Source organism: Leucopleurus acutus (genome assembly GCF_964270905.1).
Source record: "Leucopleurus acutus genome assembly, chromosome: 13".
NCBI classification, from domain to species: domain Eukaryota; kingdom Metazoa; phylum Chordata; class Mammalia; order Artiodactyla; family Delphinidae; genus Leucopleurus; species Leucopleurus acutus.
The window spans coordinates 43,681,356-43,708,381 of NC_139155.1; the positions used below are offsets into that span (position 1 = coordinate 43,681,356).

At 39.0% G+C, this 27,026-nt stretch overlaps 1 protein-coding gene across 3 annotated transcripts in view; it reads right to left on the reverse strand.

Moving 5' to 3' along the window:
* RNF125 (ring finger protein 125) overlaps positions 1 to 27,026 on the reverse strand; it is a 109,191-nt gene that overhangs the window by 59,468 nt on the left and 22,697 nt on the right. Inside the window, exon 1 of one of the 3 annotated variants that reach the window (XM_082853684.1) lies at positions 11,655 to 11,926. The exons of 1 other annotated variant lie outside the window; for it this stretch is intronic. The gene's annotated coding sequence lies outside the window, so the exon portion shown is untranslated. Of the gene's footprint in view, positions 1 to 6,357; positions 6,648 to 11,654; positions 11,927 to 27,026 lie in introns of those variants that run through there. One more of the 3 variants, XM_082853685.1, reaches the window with a different exon arrangement.

Genomic DNA, 27,026 nt, shown 5'->3' on the forward strand with positions numbered 1-27,026 from the left:
TATTATGATGGTGACTCATTGTTCATTTTACATTAGATGTTCTGGCTTTGAAATTATTAATGTCAAGGGTTATCTAAAAATGCAGTAATCAGTTGTTTTGTCTGCCTCCCCAGATAGGAATCTCATTCAACCTTATGGACCTAATATCTAGCATAAGGTCTTAAACATGGTGGGAACTTGATGAAAGTTTGTTAAATGCCAAGTGAAATTCCTTGTAACTAGCCACTCACAGTCACTCCACATTTACTGATAATTTTAAAATGAGCTCTTCCTGGAATAAAACTTTTACTTCTATCATCTATCTACATGCTTAGCATAAAATATAGGAATATAGGGAGTTCCTGAAAAATTGAATTGTTAATGTTAACAGGAACGTAACTTTATAAGCAAACCAAGTCTTCTAAATTATTTGAAAGTAGTTGAAAACTATTTGCTTAAGGTATATAAATAGGTCATTTATGTATATGTAGTGAAAACTATTCTTTACGGGAAAAAAAATGAGCCAGTTTACCAAGGCTTTATCCGTTTGTAGAACACATGGAAGTATATTAACAATCATCATTTAAATGTCAGTGATTCTCAGCCCCACAATCACTGAAGCAGGACATCTACTTTTTTTCAGTTTGACCACAAGTATTTCTGGGGCTTATCAAGAGGTATCTCACATATGCTTGCAAAAGAGTCCTTTCCCATTGGGCGTTGTCACTGCTCTATGGTAACTCCTTCATCAGATTCCGTCACCCTTTGCTGAATGCTGCTGCAGACCCTTGCAGGGCTGCCCTGATTCTCTGCCTAACACAGGGCTCTTTGCCTGCTCCCCCTACAATTTTGATAGGCACCACTGTCTCTGTTGGTTACTACCACTGATAGGAGTACCTTTCCATATTAATAAATATAATTATATGAAGTATTTTTGTTGACTCATATTGTTATTTATTTGTACACATCAGAATTTATATAATTTACCATATATTTTAATGGCATTTTGTGTACTGTACCATAATTGATTTAACCAATCCCCAATTATTGGACATTTGGTTATTTTGTTTTTTACTATTATAAATAATGCTGCAGTGAACATCCTTGCAGTCAAAACTTGCACATTTCCTTAATCTTTGCTTTAGGATCATAATAGCTAATTTGATGTTTTACATGCTTCTTAAAAGCAAGGAAATGATTTCATAAGTAGTTCAAGAACTGAAGAGTTTGCAGGATTTAGAAGAGCAACTGATAAAAATAGAAAACTCTAACAATTATACCATGTATACCAGCTTAATTATCAGCTACAACAATTCAAGGAAGAGCTGTTCACTGGCCTAGAGCAACTATCTTCCTGGCTATGTTGGTTTTGTTTAGAAACTGCTCACCATCAAGTAAACATGTGGTTTTGGAATAATTTTGCAGATATTTTTATTGTTTTTCTTTAAATATGTAATTAAGTTATTTGAATCCAAAGAAGAGTCCAGCAAAATGAGAACTAAATGAGCTCGTTTAATTTTACGATTTTTCACCTGTTTAAGTAGTATAAGCATTTAAACAGCAGAAGTAGAGCTTATGTAAGAGCACATTCCAGAGAAATTAATAATGGGAGCTCAAATGAGGGCAAGGAAAGGACTTAAGGAAGTCTCTAAAGCAGAGCTGGCTGGCTGATAAGCTAGGACCATAGGAAAATTCCTAGCTGAAAAATGGAAATTAGGAAGGAGACTGCAGTTCTCAACATTTAGATCAGTTCTGTTTTATTTCTTCTGTTGGTTTCTTCACTGTCAACCAGAATATAAATCTGGTTTGCCAGGGGCAAATCCCAGGTCAATTCTGTACATCTTATTCGAGTCTTTCTTTCTCAGAGACTGGTTCTGCTCATCATAACCCTTACTCACTGACAGGAAATCTCTCTATATCCAGATAGATCACCAGTCATGATCACTGTATTGAGTGACTTACAAATCAGTTGCCTGCCTGAAATAATAATAGCTATCATTTATATGTACCACAGACTGGAGTAAGGTCATTACTTTCATTATTTGATTTTATCCTCCAACAACCCTAGGTTGCTGCAATCTGCAGGGAACAGAAACTGGACTCAAGACTGCTTAAACAGTGAGAACTTGTACTGGCTTACAGAACAGGAAGAGCAAACATAGTGTTGGCTTCAGGCAAGGTTTCTCCAGGATTCTGGCTCTATTTTCTTACAATTCTGTTCAATTCTATATGTCAGCTGTGTTCTGAAGCTGATTTCCCTGGTGGTGTGGAATGGGTGCTGGTAGCATTTGGGGCTACTTGTGTTCTTTTTGATGTATGGAATGAGAAAGAGATTTCCTGTCCTTCCACTAGCAGAGCAAGGAAAACCTTTCCCAGAAGCCTCCATTAATTCCTTTGTATTAGTCAGAGTGGGCTGCCATAACTAAATATCATAGACTGAGTAGCTTAAAGAAAAGAAATTTATTTTCTTACAGTCTGGAGGCTGGAAGTCTAAGATCAGAGGGCCACCATAGTCAGGTTCTGGTGAGTACTTTCTTTCTGGCTTATAGACTGCTAGCTTCTCTCTGTGCCCTCACATGGCACTGAAAGAGAGAGAAAATGACAGAGAGAGTGTGCAAGAGTGCTAGCTGTCTGGTGTTTCTTCTAATAAAAGCACTAATTCCACCTTGAGGTCCAACCCTCATGGACCTCATCTAACCCTAATTACCTTCCAAAGGCCCCACCTCCAAATACAAATACAAACACCATAGCATTGAGGACTTCAACATATGAATTTTGTGGGAACACAATTCAGTCCACAGTGTCCTTCTTCATATCTCCTTAGCCATCCTGGTGCAACCATTTGCATTGAGAATGAGATTCTCGTGATTAGCTTAGATGGATCAGCTGAGGTGAAAAGAATGTGGGGGAGTCAACCACAGAGCCTTTGGCTAAGTAGGTACATTTCACAAATCAGAAGACTATCTGAAAGATGTTAAGTGAGCAGCCAAGGTCATGCACATAATAAGTGGGAGAGCCAAGATTCAAACAGCTATTTGTAGGTATAATTCACATACCATAGAATTCACCATTTTAAAGTATACAATTCAGGGACTTCCCCGGTGGTCCAGTGGTAAAGAATCCACCTTTCAATGCAGGGGATGAGGGTTCGATCCCTGGTTGGGGGATAAGATACCACATGCCATGGGGCAACTAAGCCCTCGCCGCAACTACTAAGCTTGAGGGTCTCAAAGAGAGAGCCCTCGTGCCGCAAACTACAGAGCCCACGGGCTCTGGACCCTGTGCCACATGTGCCGCAAACTACAGAGCCCACATGCCCTGGAGCCCATGTGCCACAACTAGAGAGAAGCCCAAGCGCCACAACGAAGAGCCCGAGCCGCAACGAAAAGATCCCGCACGCCTCAACTAAGTCACGTGCCCCACGCGCCGCAACTAAGGCCGGACGCAGCCTAAATAAATAAATAAATTTATTAATTAATTAAAGGAAAAAAGACAATCTATAAAAAAAATAAAGTATACAGTACAATGGATTTTTTAGCAAATTTATACAGTTGTGCAACCGTTACATTTCCATCACTGCGAAAAGTTCCCTTGAGCTCACGTGCAGTCAATCCTCACTCCCACCTCCAGTCCTAGGCAACCACTGATTTGCTTTTGGTCTCTACAAGCTTACAATTTCTGAAAATTTCATGTAAGTGGAATCATGTATTATGTGGTGTTTTGCATCTGGAGAGCCGAGATTTAAACTCAGCTGATGCCAAAGCCCTTGTGCTTTACACTACATGATGTGTCACTTGTTTGCTTTTCTAGCTTGCAGCTTATCTGTCCCTTCTAGTTTTAGAGTGTTTTCTCTTTTGAGAGCAGATACCTTGCCCTGGCCCTTGCAGCCTGCGTGGACAATCCAGGGCCCCGAGTGCCGTGCCCCATCTTGGCTTCCAGGCATGGAGGGTCAGGCCCCAAATTAAATAGTTCCCCACTGCTCTTTGGACTTTGACTTAAGGCCTTTTTACAAAGTCCTTACTTTTAAAAGGTCTTTAAAAAGCCTTACTTTACTCCTTACTTCTTTGGTAGAATGGCACCCTTCCACTTCCTGAAATCTCCACTCCTGTCAAATCCAGCTGCTTGCAGAACTCCAAACAGACCTTCCATTATTAGATTTCCCTGCACTTGTTCATGCTGTTCAAACTGACTGGAGGCCCCTGATTGGATTTCGTGACTCTCCTGGTGGAAAAAATAGAAACTTTGAAGTAAAACACTGTGATTTATAATAAGAAATATATATTTGGACTTTATCCCTGTTTCTGTTTCACAGAGCTCCAAAAACTCTCGGAATTTCCTAAGTGATAAGAACACTAGCAGCATCTTCTGTTATAGAATCTGGTCTTTTATCTTTGGTTCCTGAAATAGCTCCAGAGCCATAAAGGTGAAGGGAGTGTCTTATTATTCATAACTAGTCCCTTTCAACCACACCTGAATTTATTACTTTCGGAAAGCCTCTCAGGATGAGGGCTGGTTGCCAGGGGAACCGACCATGATTAGAGGGTTGGAACTTTCAGTCTCATTCCCCCAACCTTTAGGAAGGGGAGAGGGGCGGGAGACTGGGTCAATCACCAACTAGAAATGATTTAATCAACCGTGCCTACGTAATGAAGTCTCCACAAAACCCCAAGATGATGGGGTTCAGAGAGCTTCCGGGTTAGTCAACATGTGGAGTTGCTGGGAGAGTGACACACCCAAAATGGGCGTGGAAACATGGAGCCCCTTCCCACATACCTTGCCTCATGCATCTCTTCCATCTGGCTGTTCCTGAGTTATACCTTTTTATTATAAACTGGTAGTTTAATAGGTAAAGGGTTTTCCTGAGTTCTATGAGCCACTCTGGCAAATTAATCAAACCTGAGGAGAGAGGGTTGTAGGAACCTCCAATTTACAGCCGGTCAGTTAGCAACACAGATGACAACCTGGACTCCCCATTGGTGCATGCAGCGGTGGGGCAGTCTTGTGGGACTGAGCCCTGTTGAAATAAATTTCTAGGACCAAGATGGAGCCGCTCCTGCCCAAGGTACCACATCAGCAGAAGTTAGATAACTTTCATGTCCCTGTAAATGTTCCGCTTGATCAGGATTGCAGTATATCCAGCCAGCCAATCTCCAACTGCCAAGAATCCGTAATGATTTCATTGTTCTAAATAAAGTCAGATATGCAATCTCAGCCAATCAGTTTAAGCCAAGTACTTTTTCCTTATTCCCTGATTGACCTGCTAGCCTTAAAAGGAAATCCCCAAGTTCCTAGCCAATCATGCCCTGTTTCCATGTTGCCTCTTCTAACATTCTATAAAGCTCGCTCTTGCCCATAAACCCCTCGGGAAGAGTGTTCCACTGCTTGTGAGGCAGTGTACTCTCATCCATGAATTGTTTTCCCTTGAATAAAGGACATCCTCCTCGTTACTAAATTGTTTTGTCATTTGACAGCGCTTAACTTGTGGGATCTGGTGCTATCTCTAGGTACATGGTGTCAGAATTGGGTTAAACTGTAGGACACCCAGCGGGTGTCTCAGAATCCATTGGTGTGCAGAAAACCCGCCCATCTGGTGTCAGAAATGAGGTAGTATTGTCATAGAGTATTGAGAGGAGGGGAGACACAAAAAGGGAGTATGCTTTTTCCTTTACAGAACCATTCGGTTTAAGCCCTTTTGCTATTTCCTGGTTGAGTGACTTAAAACAAGTTGCTAAAACCTTCTGAACCTCTGTCTCCTCCTTAGAGGACCATGGATACTAATAATTATTTCATAGGTTTATTCTGAGAGATCAGAATCTGCATGTGCAAATGCCTGACAAGTAACACATACTTAATAAATGTGAAATCCTTCAGGACCAGAAGTCCTACTCCCTTCATGAATTTTCTTTCCTCTTCCCAACCTAAACTGGTTACTCTTTCTCTGAACTGTCATAAAAATCACAGCTAACACAATTGGTTTTACGATTAACCAGGCCTATGTTGTGATAACTCTTCTGGTGCTGTCTTGGATTACTATTTAAAACTCACAACTATTTAACTTTCCAATTAGATTATAAGCAACTTGCAGTCTCTGCATTAAATAGCACAGTGTCTTTCCCAAGTACTTGGAAAGAATACCCAGTACAGAACCTTCTCTTCTTCAGGCATACTTCACACCACTTTAGTATGCTCAGTAAATAGCAGTCATTCTCAACAGGAAGCTGACAACAGAAACAGGACAGAGGAAGACTATATCCTCCTGCATCAGGAAGGATTGCAGGAGTCATTGTGACTAAGGCACAGACCTTTATTGACATTCTGATGTGGATGTGGCTGTGCTCACTCTGAGATTCCCAGTAACTGCAGGGGCAGCTTGCTTACCGTCCTCCTCCCGCAAGTGGTCCTGGGTCACAGTTCCTATTTCAAGCCCCTGTTGCCCTCATTTATAAAGACGGCTTCTGCCTTGATTACTGGTTCAAACGTTGCTTTCCTGGTATTCCAAGCATCCCATACCAAGAATGACATGATCATGAGTCCTAAGCAGGACCTTGCCGAGGATGCAAGGGGATGCTATTTATACTTATGTCAAGACAACAGGCATCACTCAGCACTGTCCAGGCCAGTTATCCATACTTCTCCTGGTACCGGATCTCTACCTTGCATTTCCCTGTCCTCTCCTTGAGGACCAAGAGCCTGTCCCTGAAACCCAGCAACAGATCTCCCAGACACAGATTGCCTTAACCTGAGGACACTGTCCTTTGCCCTCCTGGCTGGAATACTGTTGTTAGCTGAGTCAGACCCTCCCACCCTCTTCCTAGGGGAGTGAGTTTGGCCAAGTCCCAAGATTAATGCCTGTTTTACTGTGAGAAAAGAGCTGTGCTTCCTGTGATTGGGCAAGTGTTGCTGTTAATCCAGTTATCTGGTTAAAGTACAAACTGTCCTCAAATAAGGGACAGGGAGCTTTGCACTGACAGGCCGCTGCCAATTCCACTTGTGCTGGAATCTACAGTACTCCCAGCCCTCCTAAAGTAGGTCATTGGGTCAGAATGCTTTGGGGAGTTCCAGCAGACCACAGTGTCACCTTGGCTGTGACTCCCAAGCAGATTTCCTCCACCCCAGCTTTTCTCCTGGGGGTCTCTCCATCTCTCTGCCAAGTCACAGACTTGGGTTTCTCTGACTCGTAGTTTTAGGCACCACTTGACACTAAAATACTTCCTAAGACACCTCTGTCTATCACTTTAATTTCTCCTTTAATTAGAAGCATTTTCCTTGGAAAGCCATGTTAAAAATGCACATTGACTTGAGGGGAAAGAATGCCAAATATGACACATTGCTTTGGGGTTATTAGAATACTGATACTTCAACATACAGATGGCCAACAAACACATGAAAAGCTGCTCAACATCACTAATTATTAGAGAAATGTAAATCAAAACTACAATGAGGTATCACCTCACGGTGGTTAGAATGGCCTTCATCAAAATATCTACAAACAATAAATGCTGGAGAGGGTGTGGAGAAAAGGGAACCCTCCTACACTGTTGGTGGGAATGTAAACTGGTACAGCCACTATGGAGAACAGAATGGAGGTTCCTTAAAAAACTAAAAATAATAAAAAAAAATAAAATAAAATAAAAATAGAGCTACCATATGACCCAGGAATTCTACTCCTAGGCATATATCTGGAGAAAACCAGAATTCGAAATAATGCATGCACCCCGATGTTCATTGCAGCTCTATTTACAATAGCCAGGACATGGAAGCAACCTAAATGTCCATCGACAGAGGAATGGATAAAGAAGATGTGGTACATATATACAATGGAATATTACTCAGCCAAAGAAAGGGACAAAACTGTGCCATTTGCAGAGACGTGGATGGACCTAGAGATTGTCATACAGAGTGAAGTAAGTCAGAAAGAGAAAAACAAATATCATATAATATTGCTTATATGTGGAATCTAGAAAAATGGTACAGATGAACTTATTTGCAAAGCAGAAACAGAGTCACAGATGTAGAGAACAAACTTATGGTTACCAAGGGGAGGGGGTGGGATGAACTGGGAGATTGGGATTGACATATATACACTACTATGTATAAAATAGATAATTAATGAGAACTTACTGTATAGCACAGGGAACTCTACTCAATGCTCTGTGGTGACCTAAATGGGAAGGAAATCTAAAAAAGAGTGGATACATGTATAGGTATATCTGATTCACTTTGCTGTACAGCAGAAATGAACACAGCATTGTAAAGTAACTATACTCCAATAAAAATAAAAATAAAAAAAGAGAGGGGACTTCCGTGGTGGTGCAGTGGGTAAGACTCTGTGCTCCCAATGCAGGGTGTTCGATCCCTGGTCAGGGAACTAGATCCCACATGCATGCTGCAACTAGGAGTTCGCATGTCGCAACTAAGAAGTCCACCTGCCGCAACTAAAAGATCCCACATGCCGCAGCGAAGATCCCGCGTGCCGCAACTAAGACCTGGTGCAGCCAAAATAAATAAATTAATAAATATTAAAAAATAAAAAAGCATACTGATACTTCAAAAGACAAAGCTTTTAAGTTGGGGAGGGCGTCTCTACACACAATTTGCCAAAGAGTTATCAGTATAATTTTATCTCCTTGAGGGTGTTTTTGGGAGTAAAAGGACAAGATTATAAAAGTCCAGTTAAAAAAATCTTCCTTGAAGTAATTTCAGTCCCCTTTTACTGGTCTGTATCTCTCTTTGGTGATCTCTCCACTTCTGGAAATTCAGGTAAATTCAATTCAACAAGTATTTATTGAGGTCAACTTTGTGCATGCTATTACACTAGGCACTGGTGATATCAAGAAGAGCAAGAGAGTCCTGGCCTTCAAGAAACTCGGGAAAGAATTCCATATTCCCTATTCACAGAACGTGTTATCGGCTCCCGCGCAGTCAAAATTTTAGCCCCTACATGTTTTTATTTCATTTCAAAGTTATATAACTTATATACACACACATTGTTAGAAAAGCAAGAGAATCACACTAAAGATGATCCACCACCCAAGCATACCTACTGAAAAAGAATAAACTATACATGCGTCTTTCAGGGAGAATTTCCTGCTAGGCTGCAAGTGCATTCTAATCCCTATGTCTTCTAGAGATTTTTTTGGTTGTTGAGTCTCTATGTATAAAGTAAGCTTAAATACAACTAGATTCGCATTTATAGTAAATCCAAATGCATAATTCCCTCCCACCTCTTTCAGGAGCCAGACAAAAGACAAAGAGAGCAGGAGAGACTATCACAGATGTTTTGATAAAGCCGAAAAGCCGCCACTTGCATGAGAGATGAAGTCATTCCACTTTCTTTCAAAGAGCACATGAATTTGGGTAAACACCACTGGGCATATTTAGAAGGAACAGAAGCAAAAGCCTTCTAATTATCAAGTTTCTCAAAAATAGAATGGGCTGCCTTGACAGATGGTGAGTTCTTTACAAGCCTTAAACAAAGCCAAAGCTAGACAACCTCTAGAAAGTGGTGCTGTAAAGATAAAGATGTCTACGTGTTTTCACAAGGCATCTATGGCCCAGATTCAAGAAAAGGAGGGACCCTTGAAAGATGCTGGGCCAGTTGAATGGCACTGAATGTTTTAAAGGTCTTCTTTTTTGCTGGCCACTAAGATACCAAGTATGGAATATTTATTGAATGAACCCCGTTCTCTTGGGAGTGGAGGGAACTTGATAAGACATGATGTTATCTACGTGATTACCCAGGTTTGGAAACTTCCAAGGAGTTAACACTCGGATTGCAGATCAGGTTAACGGCTTCTGCTAACAGGAAAACTCACATCTGGAGGAGTGACTCACGTTAGGCTGAAAGGCTGTTGCTTTAAAAAAGGAGACAGAATCTGGGACATTATTCAAGCATTTAGAACAAAGTTTAAACCCACACTGGGACCAGTGCTTGGGTATTCACCAACTTTGCAAAGGAAAACAAAATAAAATTGAAAACAATCTGGTGAGATGAAGTAAGGAAAAGACTCAAAGGTATATTTACATGTTTGTGACGTTGTACTTTTAATAATGTTGTTGCTTGCAATGTGCCATTGATGACAATTTATATACAAATTTTAAACCAATTGGACAGACTCCATCATTACTTTCAAACACTGTTTGGATACTGTATAGACCCTCAAGCATTTACGTGACTCATTGTCTGGAAAACTAACATTCTCAGACCCAGAACTCTAAGTTATAGAGAAATATTTCTCATAATATGAGATCTCTCAACCCATCCCTGCATCACCTATAGAGTTGGTTCATCTACATAACTGTACATATGATCTTTTACATATCCTTAAAAAAGATCATAATAATAGCTTATACCTTAAACTCATATCCAGTGTCAGGCATTGTTCTTTACATGTACATATGCCTATCTTAAGAAAATCTGCTTTAGAGGTTAAAAACAGATATTTTTCTTACATAAGCAGTCCTTGTGTCGGTGATATACATAGCATAAATGATCTTTGATTTTTGTTTTGTCTTGTTTTACGTGCCTGTGTTTCTTTCTCACAGGATTTTCACATTTCACTTTACGTAAGTCTTATCACAGAAGCTTCAGAAAAGGGAATTTATCCGTTCCCAGACTCCTAAGACCACCCCTGTACCAGAATCTCTGGGAGCGGGACTCAGGAGGATAAATTTTTTTTTTTGGCTGCGTCGGGTCTTAGTTGTGGCATGCAGGATCTTTCGTTGCGGTGCGTGGGCTCAGTAGTTGCGGTGCGGGCTTAGCTGCCCCAAGGCATGTGGGATCTTAGTTCCCCGACCAGGGATCTAACCCAAGTCCCTTGCATTGGAAGGCGGATTCTTAACCACTGGACCACCAGGGAAGTCCCAGGAGACTAAATTTTTAATGAGCATCCCTAGTGATTTTTGTGGATGTTAAAGTTTGAAAACCACTGCTGCTATCCCTCTTGAATTACCCAAAGTACTGGTAGCTCCTTTTAGCTTTCTCCTCTTGGAGACCTGCCCCTCCCAGGATATTCCTCTTGTTCAGTTTCTTCTTTTTTTTCCTCTGCCTCTGGCGCTTCTACCCCTCTGCAGGTAAAGCAGAAGAACCTGCACCATCCTGAGAAAACATATTTGGACCCCTTTTCCTGTATTTAAAAATCTCTGTATATTGGGGAAAAGCTGGAATAAAGAACACACACACTAAACAGAGATCGCTCTTATTAATAAGGTCAAGAGTACAGTGAATGAAGCGGAATGTCTAACAGTCACTACAGTACATACATACGTCTTCAAGACTTGGACCTAGAGCTTTCCTTTTATTTCTCAGACGTATCATTGCTAGCAGTGACTTACAAAAGCAAACACTGGAAGTCCTTTCATTTTTCAGATTTTCCCAGCTCTCATGAAATATGCTTATTTATCCACCTAATAATATATTACTATTTTTGCAAAAGTAATACATATTAAAACAATATAAAAGGAAATGCAGTGAAAAAAAAAGTCCTTCCTACAGTAACCCCAGCAAATGACACACCACTGTGGTCAGTTTATCCTCTAGAGATACTCTATACATACCAACCATATAAATATATAACCCCGCTTTTTTACACAAATAAAAGCGTATTGTATACAACATTGTACACCTTGCTTAATTCATTGAACAAAACATCTTATTGATTGTTGCAAATCAGTACCTCATTCTTGTCAACAGCATATCCACTATGTTAAAATATAATGTAGTTGTGGTTCCCCTTCTTTCACTACACGGGTCAAAAAGTGTCTTGCAAAGACACTTGCAAAGATACTGAGATCTTGCCAAGATACTGAGATCTCTTGCAAAGACACTTGCAAAGATACTGAGATCTTGCAAAGATACTGAGATCTCTTGCAAAGACACTTGCAAAGATACTGAGATCTTGCAAAAATACTGAGATCTCTTTGATGACTGTGATCACTCTGCTTCCAGGCTTTTTCCACTATGCTTCCTTCAAGGTATGCTCCAATATAACTGCAGTGAAATAACTGAGGATTACTTAACCCCTATTATTTGGATTCATCCTAGGTAGATCATAGGTTCAATCAATAATATTGCACAGCTCACAGGTAAAAGGAAGACTACAGGGTACAGAGGAGGAGAAATTGCTAAATCATACCCCGGTATTTGCTAAAGCAATGTTTTTTTTCAACTTCAGGTTGTGACCCGTGGATAGATTGTGAAATCACTTTAGTGAGTTTAAAAATCCAGCATACATTAGAAAGAAAAGTAGAATAGAAAAGATGTGCAGCCCATATAAAAAAGGTAGGTATTGTTTTATGAAACGTTTCAGGTTTACATTTACAAATATGTGTGTAGTGGTTTCTGATATGAAATATATCCCTAGCTGAAGTCACAGTAAAAATAAATTTGAAAACCTTTGTCCTCAAGCATACTCCTTGGAAAAATAAATCCTTTAAATCGGAAGAAAATGTAAGAGGTTTGTGGTGTTAAAAGATAAACTGAAGCATATTAAAAATTTGAAGAGTTTATTTGAGCAAAAATTGATTGGGACAGGGCAGCCCCAAACCGGAAATGGTTAAGAGTGCACAGCCAACAGGAGCCAGGGGAAGACTTATATAGCGAAAGTGCAGAAGCAAAGAAAGGAAATTATTTGATTGTCTATAGCTTAAAGCCTAGGTGGTTGTTTGTAAATGGTTGTCCTTAAGTTTCAATTTCCTAACTTTGAGGTATTTACAGGTTTAGATTTCAGTTTGCTTAGTAGGCAGACAGGGCATAGAGCCACCTGTCTAAGGGCCTCCATGTTTAATTAATTTAACAATGGTCAAATAAGTTTGCCAAATCTCCAATTTGCCTTTTGGAGATTCAAAACTCATATTAGCATATCACAAGCCCTGTAAGTCTTTCAGTGAAGAAATGTTTAACTAAACATTTTCTAAAGATTGGCTGCAGAACTTTTTTTTTTTTTTTTGTATTTCAGGGATAACATCTATTAACATCTTTCGGCCCTGGTGTTGGGAGAAGCAAGCTTTCATCTGTGCTGTCATGGTCTCTGATTTCTACTGGCAAGTTGTCATCTCTGAGAGCGCTAACTCCTGTCCGAGTTTGATCTACTTCAGTCTAACCCAAGTTATCACAAAGAGGGGACTGTGGTGTGTGCGTGGAGAGAAGTGTAGGCCACTGGCAGTAAGGAAGTAACAGCATATGTCGATTTGCTCAGTCTCATTCTGGTACTCGGAATCAAACTGCTCTACCATGTCTTGCTTTTGACTACTCATTTAAATCCCAGGGTTTCTTCCAGGTCTGTGGCTAAGACCTCTTCCTAAGCTTCCTGCAATCCAGGCATGCTTAGGGAACTAATCTGGAGCCAGAGTGGGAGATCCCAGGGCCTTCCCTTGATAATTCCTTCTGCAGCTCTACTGCTATTACATAAGGTCTGAATTAAGACTTACAAGTGACTCAGTAACTAACTGGACTGAGATATTGTAAACTTGGGCAAGTTACTTAACTCTTCTGTGTCTCCAGTTGCCATATATAATATAAGGAGGTTGGACACTGATCTCAGAGATCTCATCCTGCACCAATATTTGGGGTTTAATCTGGTGGTTTTGACCTTTACAGTAATCCTGAAACTTCTTCCCTCCAGCATTTTCCTCCCTTCCTCTTTTTTTGACTTAATTTCCAAGTGTTTTGGAGTCTGCCTTTCGCTAAACATTGTATCAATGGCTGGAGATAGGATGGTTAACATGATGGTGAGTAATTTTTATATCCTGTTCCCAGCAATCACCTGCTTGGACAAAATGGTGATTCCTAACTCTGTCTGGTCACTATCATTACTGCAGAAAACATTTTCTTCATTTCACAGAAACGTCTACTCTGCTAAAACAAATAAATACGTGACTCGTATTTACATTAGAAAATAGATCATGCCAGCTTCCTGTTTGGGAGGCTTCCTCAAAGAACACCCTGCTTTGTTCCCTTGGAGAAGAACAATGATATCAGTAAGTGCTGCCACCTTACAGCAACAGCTGGCCAAGTACTATATTCATGATCTAAATCCTAGCCAGTGGAATTCTGTTCAGGCAAGACTCACTTCTGAGAGGCTGACAGACTGATTTTAAATTGAGTTAGGGACTTCCCTGGTGGTCCAGTGGTTAAGACTCCGAGCTTCCACTGCAGGGGGCACAGGTTCGATCCCTGGTGGGGGGAAATAAGATCCCAAATGCTGCGGGGCGTGGCCAAAAAAAAAAAGTTAAAATTGAGTTAAATGAAAGTGGTTACTGATGCTAATACAACTATTCCTTTAAAAGGGTAGAATATCTATGTTACACCTAAATATCGAATATACTGAGAAGGTGGATACAAAATTAAATGTCTCATAAACCTTCAAGTCTATTCTGCAAGTTTTCTTAAAAACACACACAAAACAACTAGCAAAGAAGGGAATACCCTGGTGGTCCAGTGGTTAGGATTCCACGCTTTCACTGCCAAGGGAGGGCCCAGGTTCGATCCCTGGTCAGGGAACTAATGGGGAACTAAGAGCCTGCAAGCTGTGTGGCGTGGCCAAAAAAACCAAACCAAACCAAAACAAAACAAAGAAAAAACCAAACAAGCACAACATGCTGGCTTTTCGTTAAGAACATTCAGACATACTTTTGGAATGCCGCTACATACATGGTAGCCACTGTAAAACTTTCCTTTTTTAAATTCCTAACTGTTATATGACCTTAAAAAAAGTACACTCTAGATGATGGAAGATAATAGTTGCATTGTACTTTGTACTGGTCAGATCACATGTGGGACACTGTGTTCAACTCTAAGCACTGCATTTTTAGAGAAACACAGACAAATGAAAATATTCTCAGAGATGTGAAGGAACATAAAATCATTGGTAAATGGAATTGCTAAAAAGGGTGTGTATTTTTGGACCAGAGAAGAGCAGATGATAAGGGCACACAATAGCTAGCTAGCTGTCTTCAAATATGTAAAAGGAGGTAGCATTCTTATACATTGCTCTGGAAAGCAAAACACAAAGGGTAGCCATCAGAGGAGGCATATTTTAGCTTAACCGAAGATGTAGATTAGATTTTTGCTTTCGTATTTGATCATTAGAGGTAAGCAAACAGAGGCTAGACTATCACCTGGCTGGAATATTGTAGCTTTTAATTCTTTTTTGAATATTAGATTTTATGTTCCTTCTTTCCCTTTGGTCAGTGTGAAACCCAGAATCTGATGAAGGAATTAGGCCACATAGTACAATTCTATATTACATTTGAAAAGGTTACCTGGTACAATTTGATACAGAACCTAGGTTTTCTTTGGAACCATGTTTCTCATAGCTCTAAACTAATTGCAAAGTTGTGCCTGATCTCATTCATATTCCTGATGTATATTTCCAAGCATAAGTAGTATAAAATATCTCATATTATGACCTCAAGGACATAGTCTTGAAGGTATGTATAACTTGCAGTGCCAGAAATGTAACCTTTCAGCTTTTTAAAAATTGAAACTTCAAGGGCATTTTCTTGAAATAGATTGAGCTCAACTTGCCCTGCAATTTTCTAGAAGAAAACCTGTTATCAATTTTCAGAGAATCATCCCAGGAAGTGCTGACTTTCAGAAGTAGGATGAAGATCACATCCCGCGGGCATCACATCCTGCGTGTGGGCCGAGTGCCTCTATAAATCGTCAGTCATGGATGCACTGCTCTGAGTGAGGGCTGGGGGCGTGAGTGACAAGACAAAGTCAATGAATACAAGTGGGGTGAGGAGGAGGTGTGGAGAGGGACATGATGGGAGGGTGGAGCTCCGCAGAAGGGGAGAAGGACTAGCAGTGCCACTGCAAGCAGTGGTTACAGCCTTCAGCAGAGCAGCTGAGATTATGCACAGATGCCTGCAAGGAGACTGTGGAAAGATTGAGTTGCCTTTCCTTTCCGGAAGAGCATTTAGATGGATGAAAGCAGAATTGTATACTCTCAGATTTTAATCCATTGGTGTTGGAGAATAGAGAAGCCTACAGATTCTGATGATGGTAAAAATACTATTTTATATTTGAATATTATGTTTTTCAAAGTTCTTTCACATTTTATGGGACCAAATATAACACTGTAGAGACTTTAAAATATTCTTGCAATTTTTGGCCTCCCAAACCTGTGTAATGGCTGCCAAATTGAGCGTGTCCAATGTCTTTGTAGGGCCAGTGAATTTAGTGGGTATCAGGGATGACCTCAGCATTTTATTTTTTCAGTAACTAATACAAAGACCATGTCTCCAACTTCATATTCTGGTCCACTGTGTAGTTTGGAAGTTAGAGCTAGTTTTGTGGTGCAAAATATTGTCCAGAAGGAAATTTGGCCAGGACATTGACTTGATTGCTTAAAAACATGTGCAGGAGGTCCAGGATGCATTTTATAAGTTTGTTCTGGCTTATTCTGATAAACCTTATGGTCATATGGTTTTAAGACTGGTGCCAGTTATTCCTCAAACTAAAGCAGAAATGTTGGGCTTCCCTGGTGGTGCAGTGGTTGAGAGTCCGCCTGCCGATGCAGGGGACACGGTTTCGTGCCCTGGCCCGGGAAGATCCCACATGCCGCGGAGCGGCTGGTCCCGTGAGCCATGGCCACTGAGCCTGCGCGTCCGGAGCCTGCGCTCCGCAACGGAAGAGGCCACAACAGTGACAGGCCCACGTATCACCAAAAAAAAAAAAAAAAAAAAAAAGGCAGAAATATTAAGTATTATTTTTCAAATCAATATTCTTCATACCTTGTGGTTATTCTCAGAAAACACAACTCTATTTTTTCTCAAATACAGTATTAAGGATTCTATTCAGATTCATGTATCAAGTATTTATTGAGGAGAAAGTCAAAACACAAGTTATGTCATTATAAAGAGTCATGGCAACAGAAGGGGTATAGCATATAATAGATAAGAGCATGGAGTCACAGTCTGACTGTCAGAGTTTAAATTTTAACTCTACCACTTACTACATGAGATTTCTTGGGTGAGTCAATTAATTTCTCTGTGCCTTGTTTCCCTCAGTTGTGCACTGGGCATAATAATAAGACCTACTTCTTAGAATTGTGAATTTTCAACGAATTAATACATGTAGAACAGTCTGAACAGGACCTAGCCTTGGTAAATGCTCTGTAAGTGGTAGCTATCATCATTCAAGGATTTCTACTTGGAGTTTAAGAATTCAAGCAAAAGTTTCCTTAACTTTTCCATATGTTTTGAAGCATAGTGAAAGAATTTTATACCTTAGATCTTTTTAGAAATTACACTTCTTACAGTTTCAGAATTTCAAATCAGTGGACAAGTGTAAATATAATAATGTTTAGATATGTAAAGTGAAATAATTTCATTTAAAAAAGTGAGAGAATTTAAGTATGTGTAAAAATGAGAGAATTTAGGTATATGTATTAGATTAAGGGACTTGCCCAAGATGTGAAATACGAAGCCTATATCAGGGATTCTGTCTTCCGATAACCTCTAGAGCATTGCATAAGTACGTAAACCATAATCTGCAAGCAAAAGTAAATAAATACCCAGACCCAACTTTGGATCACAGATGTTATTAGCACTTTTGTACCCACTGGTATTTTTATAAACGTGGCTTTAAATGCAAGATGAGTTAAAGTCTAATGTGACTTTAAGTAAGTGAGTTGAGTCATCTTAGCTTCTGCAAAATGTACTCAATTGCTTTTCCATGACAGCAACCTTAAGAGAGTATCTATACATAGGCAAGGTAGAATGATTATCTGGGGAAAGCAAACCATATAATTCAAACCAAATGACGCCCTTTGGTCTGAACTTTCTGAATAACTATGACTAAATTGGTTGTTCTTTGTTTTATTTTGGAAACTGGGGGATCAGCAGGAAAAGTGGATGAAGGAAGAACTAACTTATCCAAACAATTGTCTCAATTTTCTACCCAGGGACAGTCAGTGTTGACCCTTAAAATAGATAATAGAAAATGCTGTGGAAGTGTTTTGCCCCAAAAAAGGAATACTAGCTTCTGTCATTTCACTGTTGTAGCATAACTTCTATTTAAACTTATGTTTTAAAGTATTGTCATTATTAAGATGTTGATTTTAAGTTGCTATCAGCCAAAATCTATACTTGCAGTGTCACTACTGCCTGTCAGCAGAAAGCAAGGCTAGCACATTGATTTCTTTTTTTTTGTATTTTTTTAATATACAGCATGTTCTTAATAGTTATCAATTTTATACACATCAGTGTATACATGTCAATCCCAATCTCCCAATTCATCACACACACACCCTCGCGGCTTTCCTCCCTTGGTGTCCATACGTTTGTTCTCTACATCTGTGTCTCAATTTCTGCTCTGCAAACTGGTTCATCTGTACCATTCTTCTAGGTTCCACATACATGTGTTAATATAAAATATTTGTTTTTCTCTTTCTGACTTACTTCACTCTGTATGACAGTCTCTAGATCCATCCACGTCTCAACAAATGACCCAATTTCGTTCCTTTTTATGGCTAATATTCCATTGTATATATGTACCACATCTTCATTATCCACTCATCTGTTGATGGGCATTTAGGTTGCTTCCATGACCTGGCTACTGTAAAGAGTGCTGCAATGAACATTGGGGTGCATGTGTCTTTTTGAATTGTGGTTTTCTCTGGGTATATGCCCAGTAGTGGGATTGCTGGATCATATGGTAATTACATTTTTAATTTTTAAGGAACCTCCATACTGTTCTCCATAGTGGCTGTATCAGTTTCCATTCCCACCAACAGTGCAAGAGGGTTCCCCTTTCTCCACACCCTCTCCAACATTCGTTGTTTCTAGATTTTCTGATGAAGCCCATTCTAACTGGTGTGAGGTGATACCTCATTGTAGTTTTGATTTACATTTCTCTAATAATTAGTGGTGTTGAGCAGCTTTTCATGTGCTGCTTGGCCATCTGTATGTCTTCTTTGGAGAAATGTCTATTTAGGTCTTCTGCCCATTTTTGGATTGGGTTGTTTGTTCTTTTAATATTGAGCTGTTTATATATTTTGGAGATTAATCCTTTGTCCGTTGATTCATTTGCAAGTATCTTCTACCATTCTGAGGGTTGTCTTTTCGTCTTGTTTATGGTTTCCTTTGCTGTGCAAAAGCTTTTAAGTTTCATTAGGTCCCATTTGTTTATTTTTGTTTTTATTTCCATTACTCTAGGAGGTGCATCAAAAAGGATATTGCTGTGATTTATGTCAAAGAGTGTTCTTCCTATGTTTTCCTCTAAGAGTTTTAGAGTGTCCTGTCTTAAATTTAGGTCTCCAATCCATTTTGAGTTTACTTTTGTGTATGGTGTTAGGGAGTATTCTAATTTCATTCTTTTACATGTAGCTGTCCAGTTTTCCAAGCACCACTTACTGAAGAGGCTGTCTTTTCTCCACTGTATATCCTTGCCTCCTTTGTCATAGGTTAGTTGACCATAGGTGCATGAGTTTATCTCTGGGCTTTCTATGTTGTTCCATTGATCTATGTTTCTGTTTTTGTGCCAGTACCATACTGTCTTGATTACTGTAGCTTTGTAGTATAGTCTGAAGTCAGGGAGTCTGAATCCTCCAGCTCCATTTTTTTCCCTCAAGACTGCTTTGGCTATTCGGGGGCTTTTGTGTCTCCATACAAATTTTAAGATTTTTTGTTCTAGTTCTGTAAAAAATGCCATTGGTAATTTGATAGGGATTGCATTAAATCTGTAGATTGCTTTGGGTAGTAGAGTCATTTTCACAGTATTGATTCTTCCAATCCAAGAACATGGTATATGTCTCCGTCTGTTGGTATCATCTTTAATTTCTTTCATCAGTGTCTTATATTTTTCTGCATACAGGTCTTTTGTCCCTCTAGGTAGGCTTATTCCTAGGTATTTTATTCTTTTTGTTGCAATGGTAAATGGGAGTGTTTCCTTAATTTCTATTTCAGATCTTTCATCATTAGTGTATAGGAATGCCAGAGATTTCTGTGCATTAATTTTGTATCCTGCAACTTTACCAAATTCATTGATTAGCTCTAGTAGTTTTCTAGTGGCATCTTTAGGATTCTCTATGTATAGTATCATGTCATCTGCAAACAGTGACAGTTTTACTTCTTCTCTTCCAATTTGTATTCCTTTTACTTCTTTTTCTTCTCTGATTGCTGAAACTAGGACTTCCAAAACTATGGTGAATAATAGTGGTGAGAGTGGACATCCTTGCCTTGTTCCTGATCTTAGAGGAAATGGTTTCAGTTTTTCACCATTGAGAATGATGTTTGCTGTGGGTTTGTCGTATATGGCCTTTATTATGTTGAGGTAGTTTCCCTCTATGCCCACTTTCTGGAGAGTTTTTATCATAAATGGGTGTTGAATTTTGTCAAAAGCTTTTTCTGCATCTTTTGAGATGACCATGTGGTTTTTATTCTCCAATTTGTTAATATGGTGTATCACACTGATTGATTTGCATATATTGAAGAATCCTTGCATCCCTGGGATAAATCCCACTTGATCATGGTGTATGATCCTTTTAATGTGTTGCTAGATTCTGTTTGCTAGTATTTTGTTGAGGATTTTTGCATCTATATTCATCAGTGATATTGGTCTGTAATTTTCTTTTTTTGTAGTATATTTGTCTGGTTTTGGTATCAGGGTGATAGTGGCCTCATACAATGAGTTTGGGAGTGTTCCTTCCTCTGCATTTTTTTGGAACAGTTTGAGAAGGCTGGGTGTTAGCTTTTCTCTAAATGTTTGATAGAATTCACCTGTGAAGCCATCTGGTCCTGAACTTTTGTTTGTTGAAGATTTTTAATCACAGTTTCAATTTCAGTGCTTGTGATTGGTCTGTTCATATTTTCTATTTCTTCCAGGATCAGTCTTGGAAGGTTATACCTTTCTAAGAATTTGTCCATTTCTTCCAGGTTGTCCATTTTATTGGCCTAGAGTTGCTTGTAGTAGTCTCTTAGGATGCTTCGTATTTCTGTGGTGTCTGTTGTAAGTTCTCCTTTTTCATTTCTAATTTTATTGATTTGAGTCCTCTCCCTCTTTTTCTTGATGAGTCTGGCTAATGGTTTATCAATTTTGCTTATCTTCTCAAAGAACCAGCTTTTAGTTTCATTGATCTTTGCTATTGTTTTCTTTGTTTCTATTTCATTTATTTCTGCTCTGATCTTTATGATTTCTTTCCTTCTGCTAACTTTGGGTTTTGTTTGTTCTTCTTTCTCTAGTTCCTTTAGGTGTAAGGTTAGATTATTTATTTGAGATTTTTCTTATTTCTTGAGGTAGGCTTGTAGAGCTATAAACTTCCCTCTTAGAACTGCTTTTGCTGCATCCCATAGGTTTTGGATTGTCGTGTTTTCATTGTCATTTGTCTCTAGGTATTTTTTGATTTCTTCAGTGATCTCTTGGTTAGTAATGCCGTGTTTAGGATACACGTGTTTGTGTTTTATACGTTTTTCCCCCTGTAATTCATTTCTAATCTCATAGCGTTGTGGTCAGAAAAGATGCTTGATATGATTTCACTTTTCTTAAATTTACTGAGGCTTGATTTGTGACCCAAGATGTGATCTATCCTGCAGAATGTTATGTGCGCACTTGATAAGAAAGCGTAATCTGCTGTTTTAGGATGGAATGTCCTATAAATATCAATTAAATCTACCTGGTCTATTGTGTCATTTAAAGCTTCTGTTTCCTTATTTATTTTCATTTTGGATGATCTGTCCATTGGTGTAAGTGAGGTGTTAAAGTCCCCCACTATTATTGTCTTACTGTTGACTTCCTCTTTTATATCTGTTAGCAGTTGCCTTATGTATTGAGGTTCTCCTTTGTTGGGTGCATATATATTTATAATTGTTATATCTTCTTCTTGGATTGATCCCTTGATCATTATGTAGTGTCCTTCCTTCTCTCTTGTAAACTTCTGTTTTTTAAAGTCTATTTTATCTGGTATGAGTATTGCTACTCCAGCTTTCTTTTGATTTCCCTTTGCATGGACTATCTTTTTCCATCTCCTCACTCTCAGTCTGTATGTGTCCCTAGGTCTGAAGCGGGTCTCTTGAAGACAGCATATATATGGGTCTTGTTTTTGTATCCATTCAGCAAGCCTGTGTCTTTTGGTTGGAGCATTTAATCCATTCACGTTTAAGGTAATTATCGATATGTATGTTCCTATGACAATTTCTTAATTGCTTTGGGTTTATTTTTGTAGGTCCTTTTCTTCTCTTGTGTCTCCCACTAAGAGAAGTTCCTTTAGCATTTGTTGTAGAGCTGGTTTGGTTGTGCTGAATTCTCTTAGCTTTTGCTTGTCTGTTAAGCTTTTGATTTCCCCATTGAATCTGAATGAGATCCTTGCCGGGTAGAGTAATCTTGGTTGTAGGTGCTTCCCTTTTATCACTTTAAATATATCATGCCACTCCCTTCTGGCTTGTAGAGTTTCTGCTGAGAAATCAGCTGTTAACCTTATGGGAGTTCCCTTGTACGTTATTTGTCATTTTTCTCTTGCTGCTTTCAATAATTTTTCTTTGTCTTTAATTTTTGCCAATTTGATTACTATGTGTCTTGGTGTGTTTCTCCTTGGGTTTATCCTGTATGGGACCCTCTGTGCTTCCTAGACTTGGGTGGCTATTTCCTTTCCCATGATAGGGAAGTTTTTGATTATAATCTCTTCAAATATTTTCTTGGGTCCTTTCTCTCTCTCTTCTCCTTCTGGGACCCCTGTAATGCTAATGTTGTTACGTTTAATGTTGTCCCAGAGGTTTCTTAGGCTGTCTTCATTTCTTTTCATTCTTTTTTCTTTATTCTGTTCTGCAGCAGTGAATTCCACCATTCTGTCTTCCAGGTCACTTATCCGTTCTTCTGCCTCAGTTATTCTGTTCTTGATTCCTTCTAGTGTAGTTTTCATTTCAGTTATTGTATTGCTCATCTCTGTTTGTTTGTTCTTTAATTCTTCTAGGTCTTTGTTAAACATTTCTTGCATCTTCTTGATCTTTGCCTCCATTGTTTTTCCGAGGTCCTGGATCATCTTCACTCTCATTATTCTGAATTCTTTTTCTGGAAGGTTGCCTATCTCCACTTCATTTAGTTGTTTTTCTGGGGTTTTATCTTGTTCCTTCATCTGGTACATAGCCCTCTGCCTTTTCATCTTGTCTATCTTTCTGTGAATGTGGTTTTTGTTCCACAGGCTGCAGGATTGTAGTTCTTGCTTCTCCTGTCTGCCCTCTGGTGGATGACGCTATCTAAGAGGCTTGTGCAGGTTTCCTGATTGGAGCGACTGGTGGTGGGTAGAGCTGGGTGTTGCTCTGGTGGGCAGAGCTCAGTAAAACTTTAGTCTGCTTGACTGCTGATGTGTGGGGCTAGGTTCCCTCCCTGCTGGTTGTTTGGCTTGAGGCAACCCAACACTGGAGCCTACCTGGGCTCTTTGGTGGGGCTCATGGCAGACTCTGGGAGGGCTCACGCCAAGGAGTACCTCCCAGAACTTCCACTGCCAGTGTTCCCATCCCCACGGTGAGCCACAGCCACACCCCGCCTCTGCAGGAGACCCTCCAACACTAGCAGGTAGGTCTGGTTCAGTCTCCTATGGGGTCACTGCTCCTTCCCCTGGGTCCCAACACGCACACTACTTTGTGTGTGCCCTCCAAGAGTGGAGACTCTGTTTTCCCCAGTTCTGTCGAAGTCCTGCAATCAAATCCCACTAGCCTTCAAAGTCTGATTCTCTAGGAATTCCTCCTCCCGTTGCCAGACCCCCAGGTTGGGAAGCGTGATGTCGGACTCAGAGCCTTCACTCCAGTGGGTGGACTTCTGTGGTATAAGTGTTATCCAGTCTGTGAGTCACCCACCCAGCAGTTATGGGATTTGATTTTGCTGTGATTGAGCCCCTCCTACCGTCTCATTGTGGCTTCTCCTTTGTCTTTGGATGTGGGGTATCTTTTTTGTTGAGTTCCAGTGTCTTCCTGTCGATGACTGTCCAGCAGCTAGTTGTGATTCTGGTGTTCTTACAAGAGGGAGTGAGAGAACATCCTTCTTCCGCCATCTTGGTTCCAATCCACATTGATTTCTAAATGCTTGTCGAGGAAGAGAAAAAGTGCTCAGACATGAGATGTGAGAGGACTCAATTTTCCAATGCGCAACTTGGATTCAGTCTAAAATGTCAACCTAAGAATTGGCAGTCAATATGAAACTGAGTTCTTATACACACACATGAAATAACTAGAGCAAAATCAATTATTTTTTGTCACTACCTAAAATATTAGAAACTTCTTAAAAGCATTTGTCACCATAGTTGATGTGAACTAAACCATCAACTATTTTAACTGATATTGACAGAACACAACACCTAATAGATTTGTGCTCTTCAATTGTACTTTTAAAATTTTCAAATTTCTTTTCAAATTCATGTTGAATAATGAATATTGACTGAAGGATGTTGACTAATTTTTTTTTTTTTTTTTTGTGGTATGCGGGCCTCTCACTGTTGTGGCCTCTCCCATTGCAGAGCACAGGTTCTGGACGCGCAGGCTCAGCAGCCATGGCTCATGGGCCCAGCTGCTCTGCGGCATGTGGGAACTTCCCAAACCGGGGCACGAACCCGTGTCCCTTGCATCGGCAGGCGGACTCTCAACCACTGAGCCACCAGGGAAGCCTGTTGACTAATTTTTTAAAAAATCTAATGAAAAATCATAATCATGTAGAATATGTTATTTGAGTACAACAGGATTAAATTCGGAACCACGAAACAGGTATCTTGGTGTATTAGGCTGCTCAGGCTGCTACAACAAAATACCACAGCCTATATATTCAAAGTGCTGAAGGGGGAAATAACTATCAATCTAAAATCCTATATCTGGCAAAACTGTCCTTCAAAAATGAGGGAAAAATTGATATAGTCTTAGAAAACCAAAAGCTAAGGGAGTTAATTACCACTGTACCTGTCATGCAAGAAATCTTTCAAGTTGAAATGAAAGGAAACTAAACAGTAACTTAAAGCTGTATGAAAAAATAGAGATATTTGGTAAAGGAAAGTATATGAACAATCATAAAAACTAGCATTATTATAACTTTGAAATAAAAATACCACAGCATAGGTAGCCTGAAGAACATAAGTTAATTGTCTCACAGTTCTGGAGGCTGGAAGTCTAAGATCAAGACACCCAAATTTGGTTTCTGCTGAGTGACTTCTTCCTGGCTTGTAGACAGCCACTTTCTTGCTATGCTTTCACATGGTCTTTCCTTGGTGGGTTTATAAGTAGGGGAAGAGAGAGGGAGAGGGAGAGGCAGAGAAAGAGAGAGAGAGAGAAGGAACTCTGATGTTTCCTCTTATAAGGACACTAATTCCCATAAGACCCTTATGATCTTATTTAACCTTAATTACTACCTTAGAGGCTCCATCTTCAAATACAACTACACTGGCATGTTAGGTCTTCATCATATGAATTTGGGGGGGACACAAACGTTCAGTTCATAACAGTTGAAAACCTCAAATATTTAGAAGTTAAAGAAAAAACTTCTAAGTAATCCATAGGTCTTACTATGGGTTAAGTAAGAAATTGGAAAATATTTCAAACTGAATGACAATGAAAATACAAGATATCCATTTTAGGACGGATGCAACTATGGTAGTGTTCAGATAAAAAATTTATAGCTTTAAATTCTTATATTAAATAGAAGAAAGTTTTAAGATCAATTATCTGAGATTCCACCTTAATAAGCTTTAAAAAAGAGCAAAGTAAACCCCAAAAGTGTAGAAGCCAGGAAATAAAGCTAAGAGCAGAAATCAATGTAATAGAAAACACCAAACACTAGGGAAAATTAATAAATGTAAAAGCTGATTTTTACATTATTTACTAATCATGCTGAAAAGATTAGGACAGTTAGTCAAACCTTAGAAGAACTAATCAATGGAAAGAAATAACGTATTACCAATAATAAAAATGATACAGGAGTTACCACCACAGATCCTACGAACAGTAAAATAATAATAAAAGATATTATTAAAACGTTTTGCCAGTAAATTTGATAAATTATATGAAATGGAAAAAAGTTCCTGGAAACACTAAACACTAAAATTGGCAAAGAAGAGACAATACCTGAATAGCCCTGTATCTATTAAAGAAATTGATTTTTAAGCTAGAAACATTTTGATGAAGAAAACCCCAGTTTCAATGGTAAATAATCAAATATTTTAGGAAGAAATAATGCCAATCTTGCATAAATTCTTTCAGAAATAGAGGAGAAAAGGAAATTACCAGTTTGTTTTATGTGACCAATGTAACCACAAACCAGAAAAATGTATTATAAAAAATAAAAGTATAGACTAGTATACTTCATGAGCATAGACTCAAAAATTCTTAATAAAATATTAGTAAATCAAATCCAACAATATGTAAAAAGGATAATATATCATGATAAAGTAGGGTTTTACCCTGGAATGCAAAGTTGATATAACATTTGAAAATCAATCAGTATTCACCATAGTAATGGAGTAGAAAATAAAAATAACATGTTATTTTAATAGATGCAGAAAAAGTGTTAGACAAATCTAAATACCAATTCATGATTCAGTTAACATCTGAATCATGAACATAATCGATGGTGAAATGTTAAATGTTTTCCTTCTAAAGTTCAGGACCAAGTAAAATATACGTTTCAAAAACTTTTTGAAGTATAGTTGATTTACAATGTGTTATTTTCAGGTGTACAGCAAAGTGATTCAGTTATACATATATATATATATATATTTTCAGGTTCTTTTCTACAATAAGTTACTACAAGATATTGAATATAGTTCCCTGTCCTATACAGTAGGTCCTTGTTGTGTAAGGATACCCTATTCAACCTTGAAATGGAGGTCTTGGTCATTGCAATAAAAAAAGAAAAATAAATGCAAAGCATAAAAATCAGAAAGGAGTAATGCATCTCTATTTGCAGATGATATAAAAATGCTAGAAATGATTATAAAATGCTAGAAAACAACTCCTAGAAATAATGAATTTAGCAAGATCAAGAGGTACAAGGTCAATATACAAAAGTCAATTATATTTTTACGTGCTGGTAGCAAACAGTTGGAAATAAAAAAAACGATTCCATTTACAAT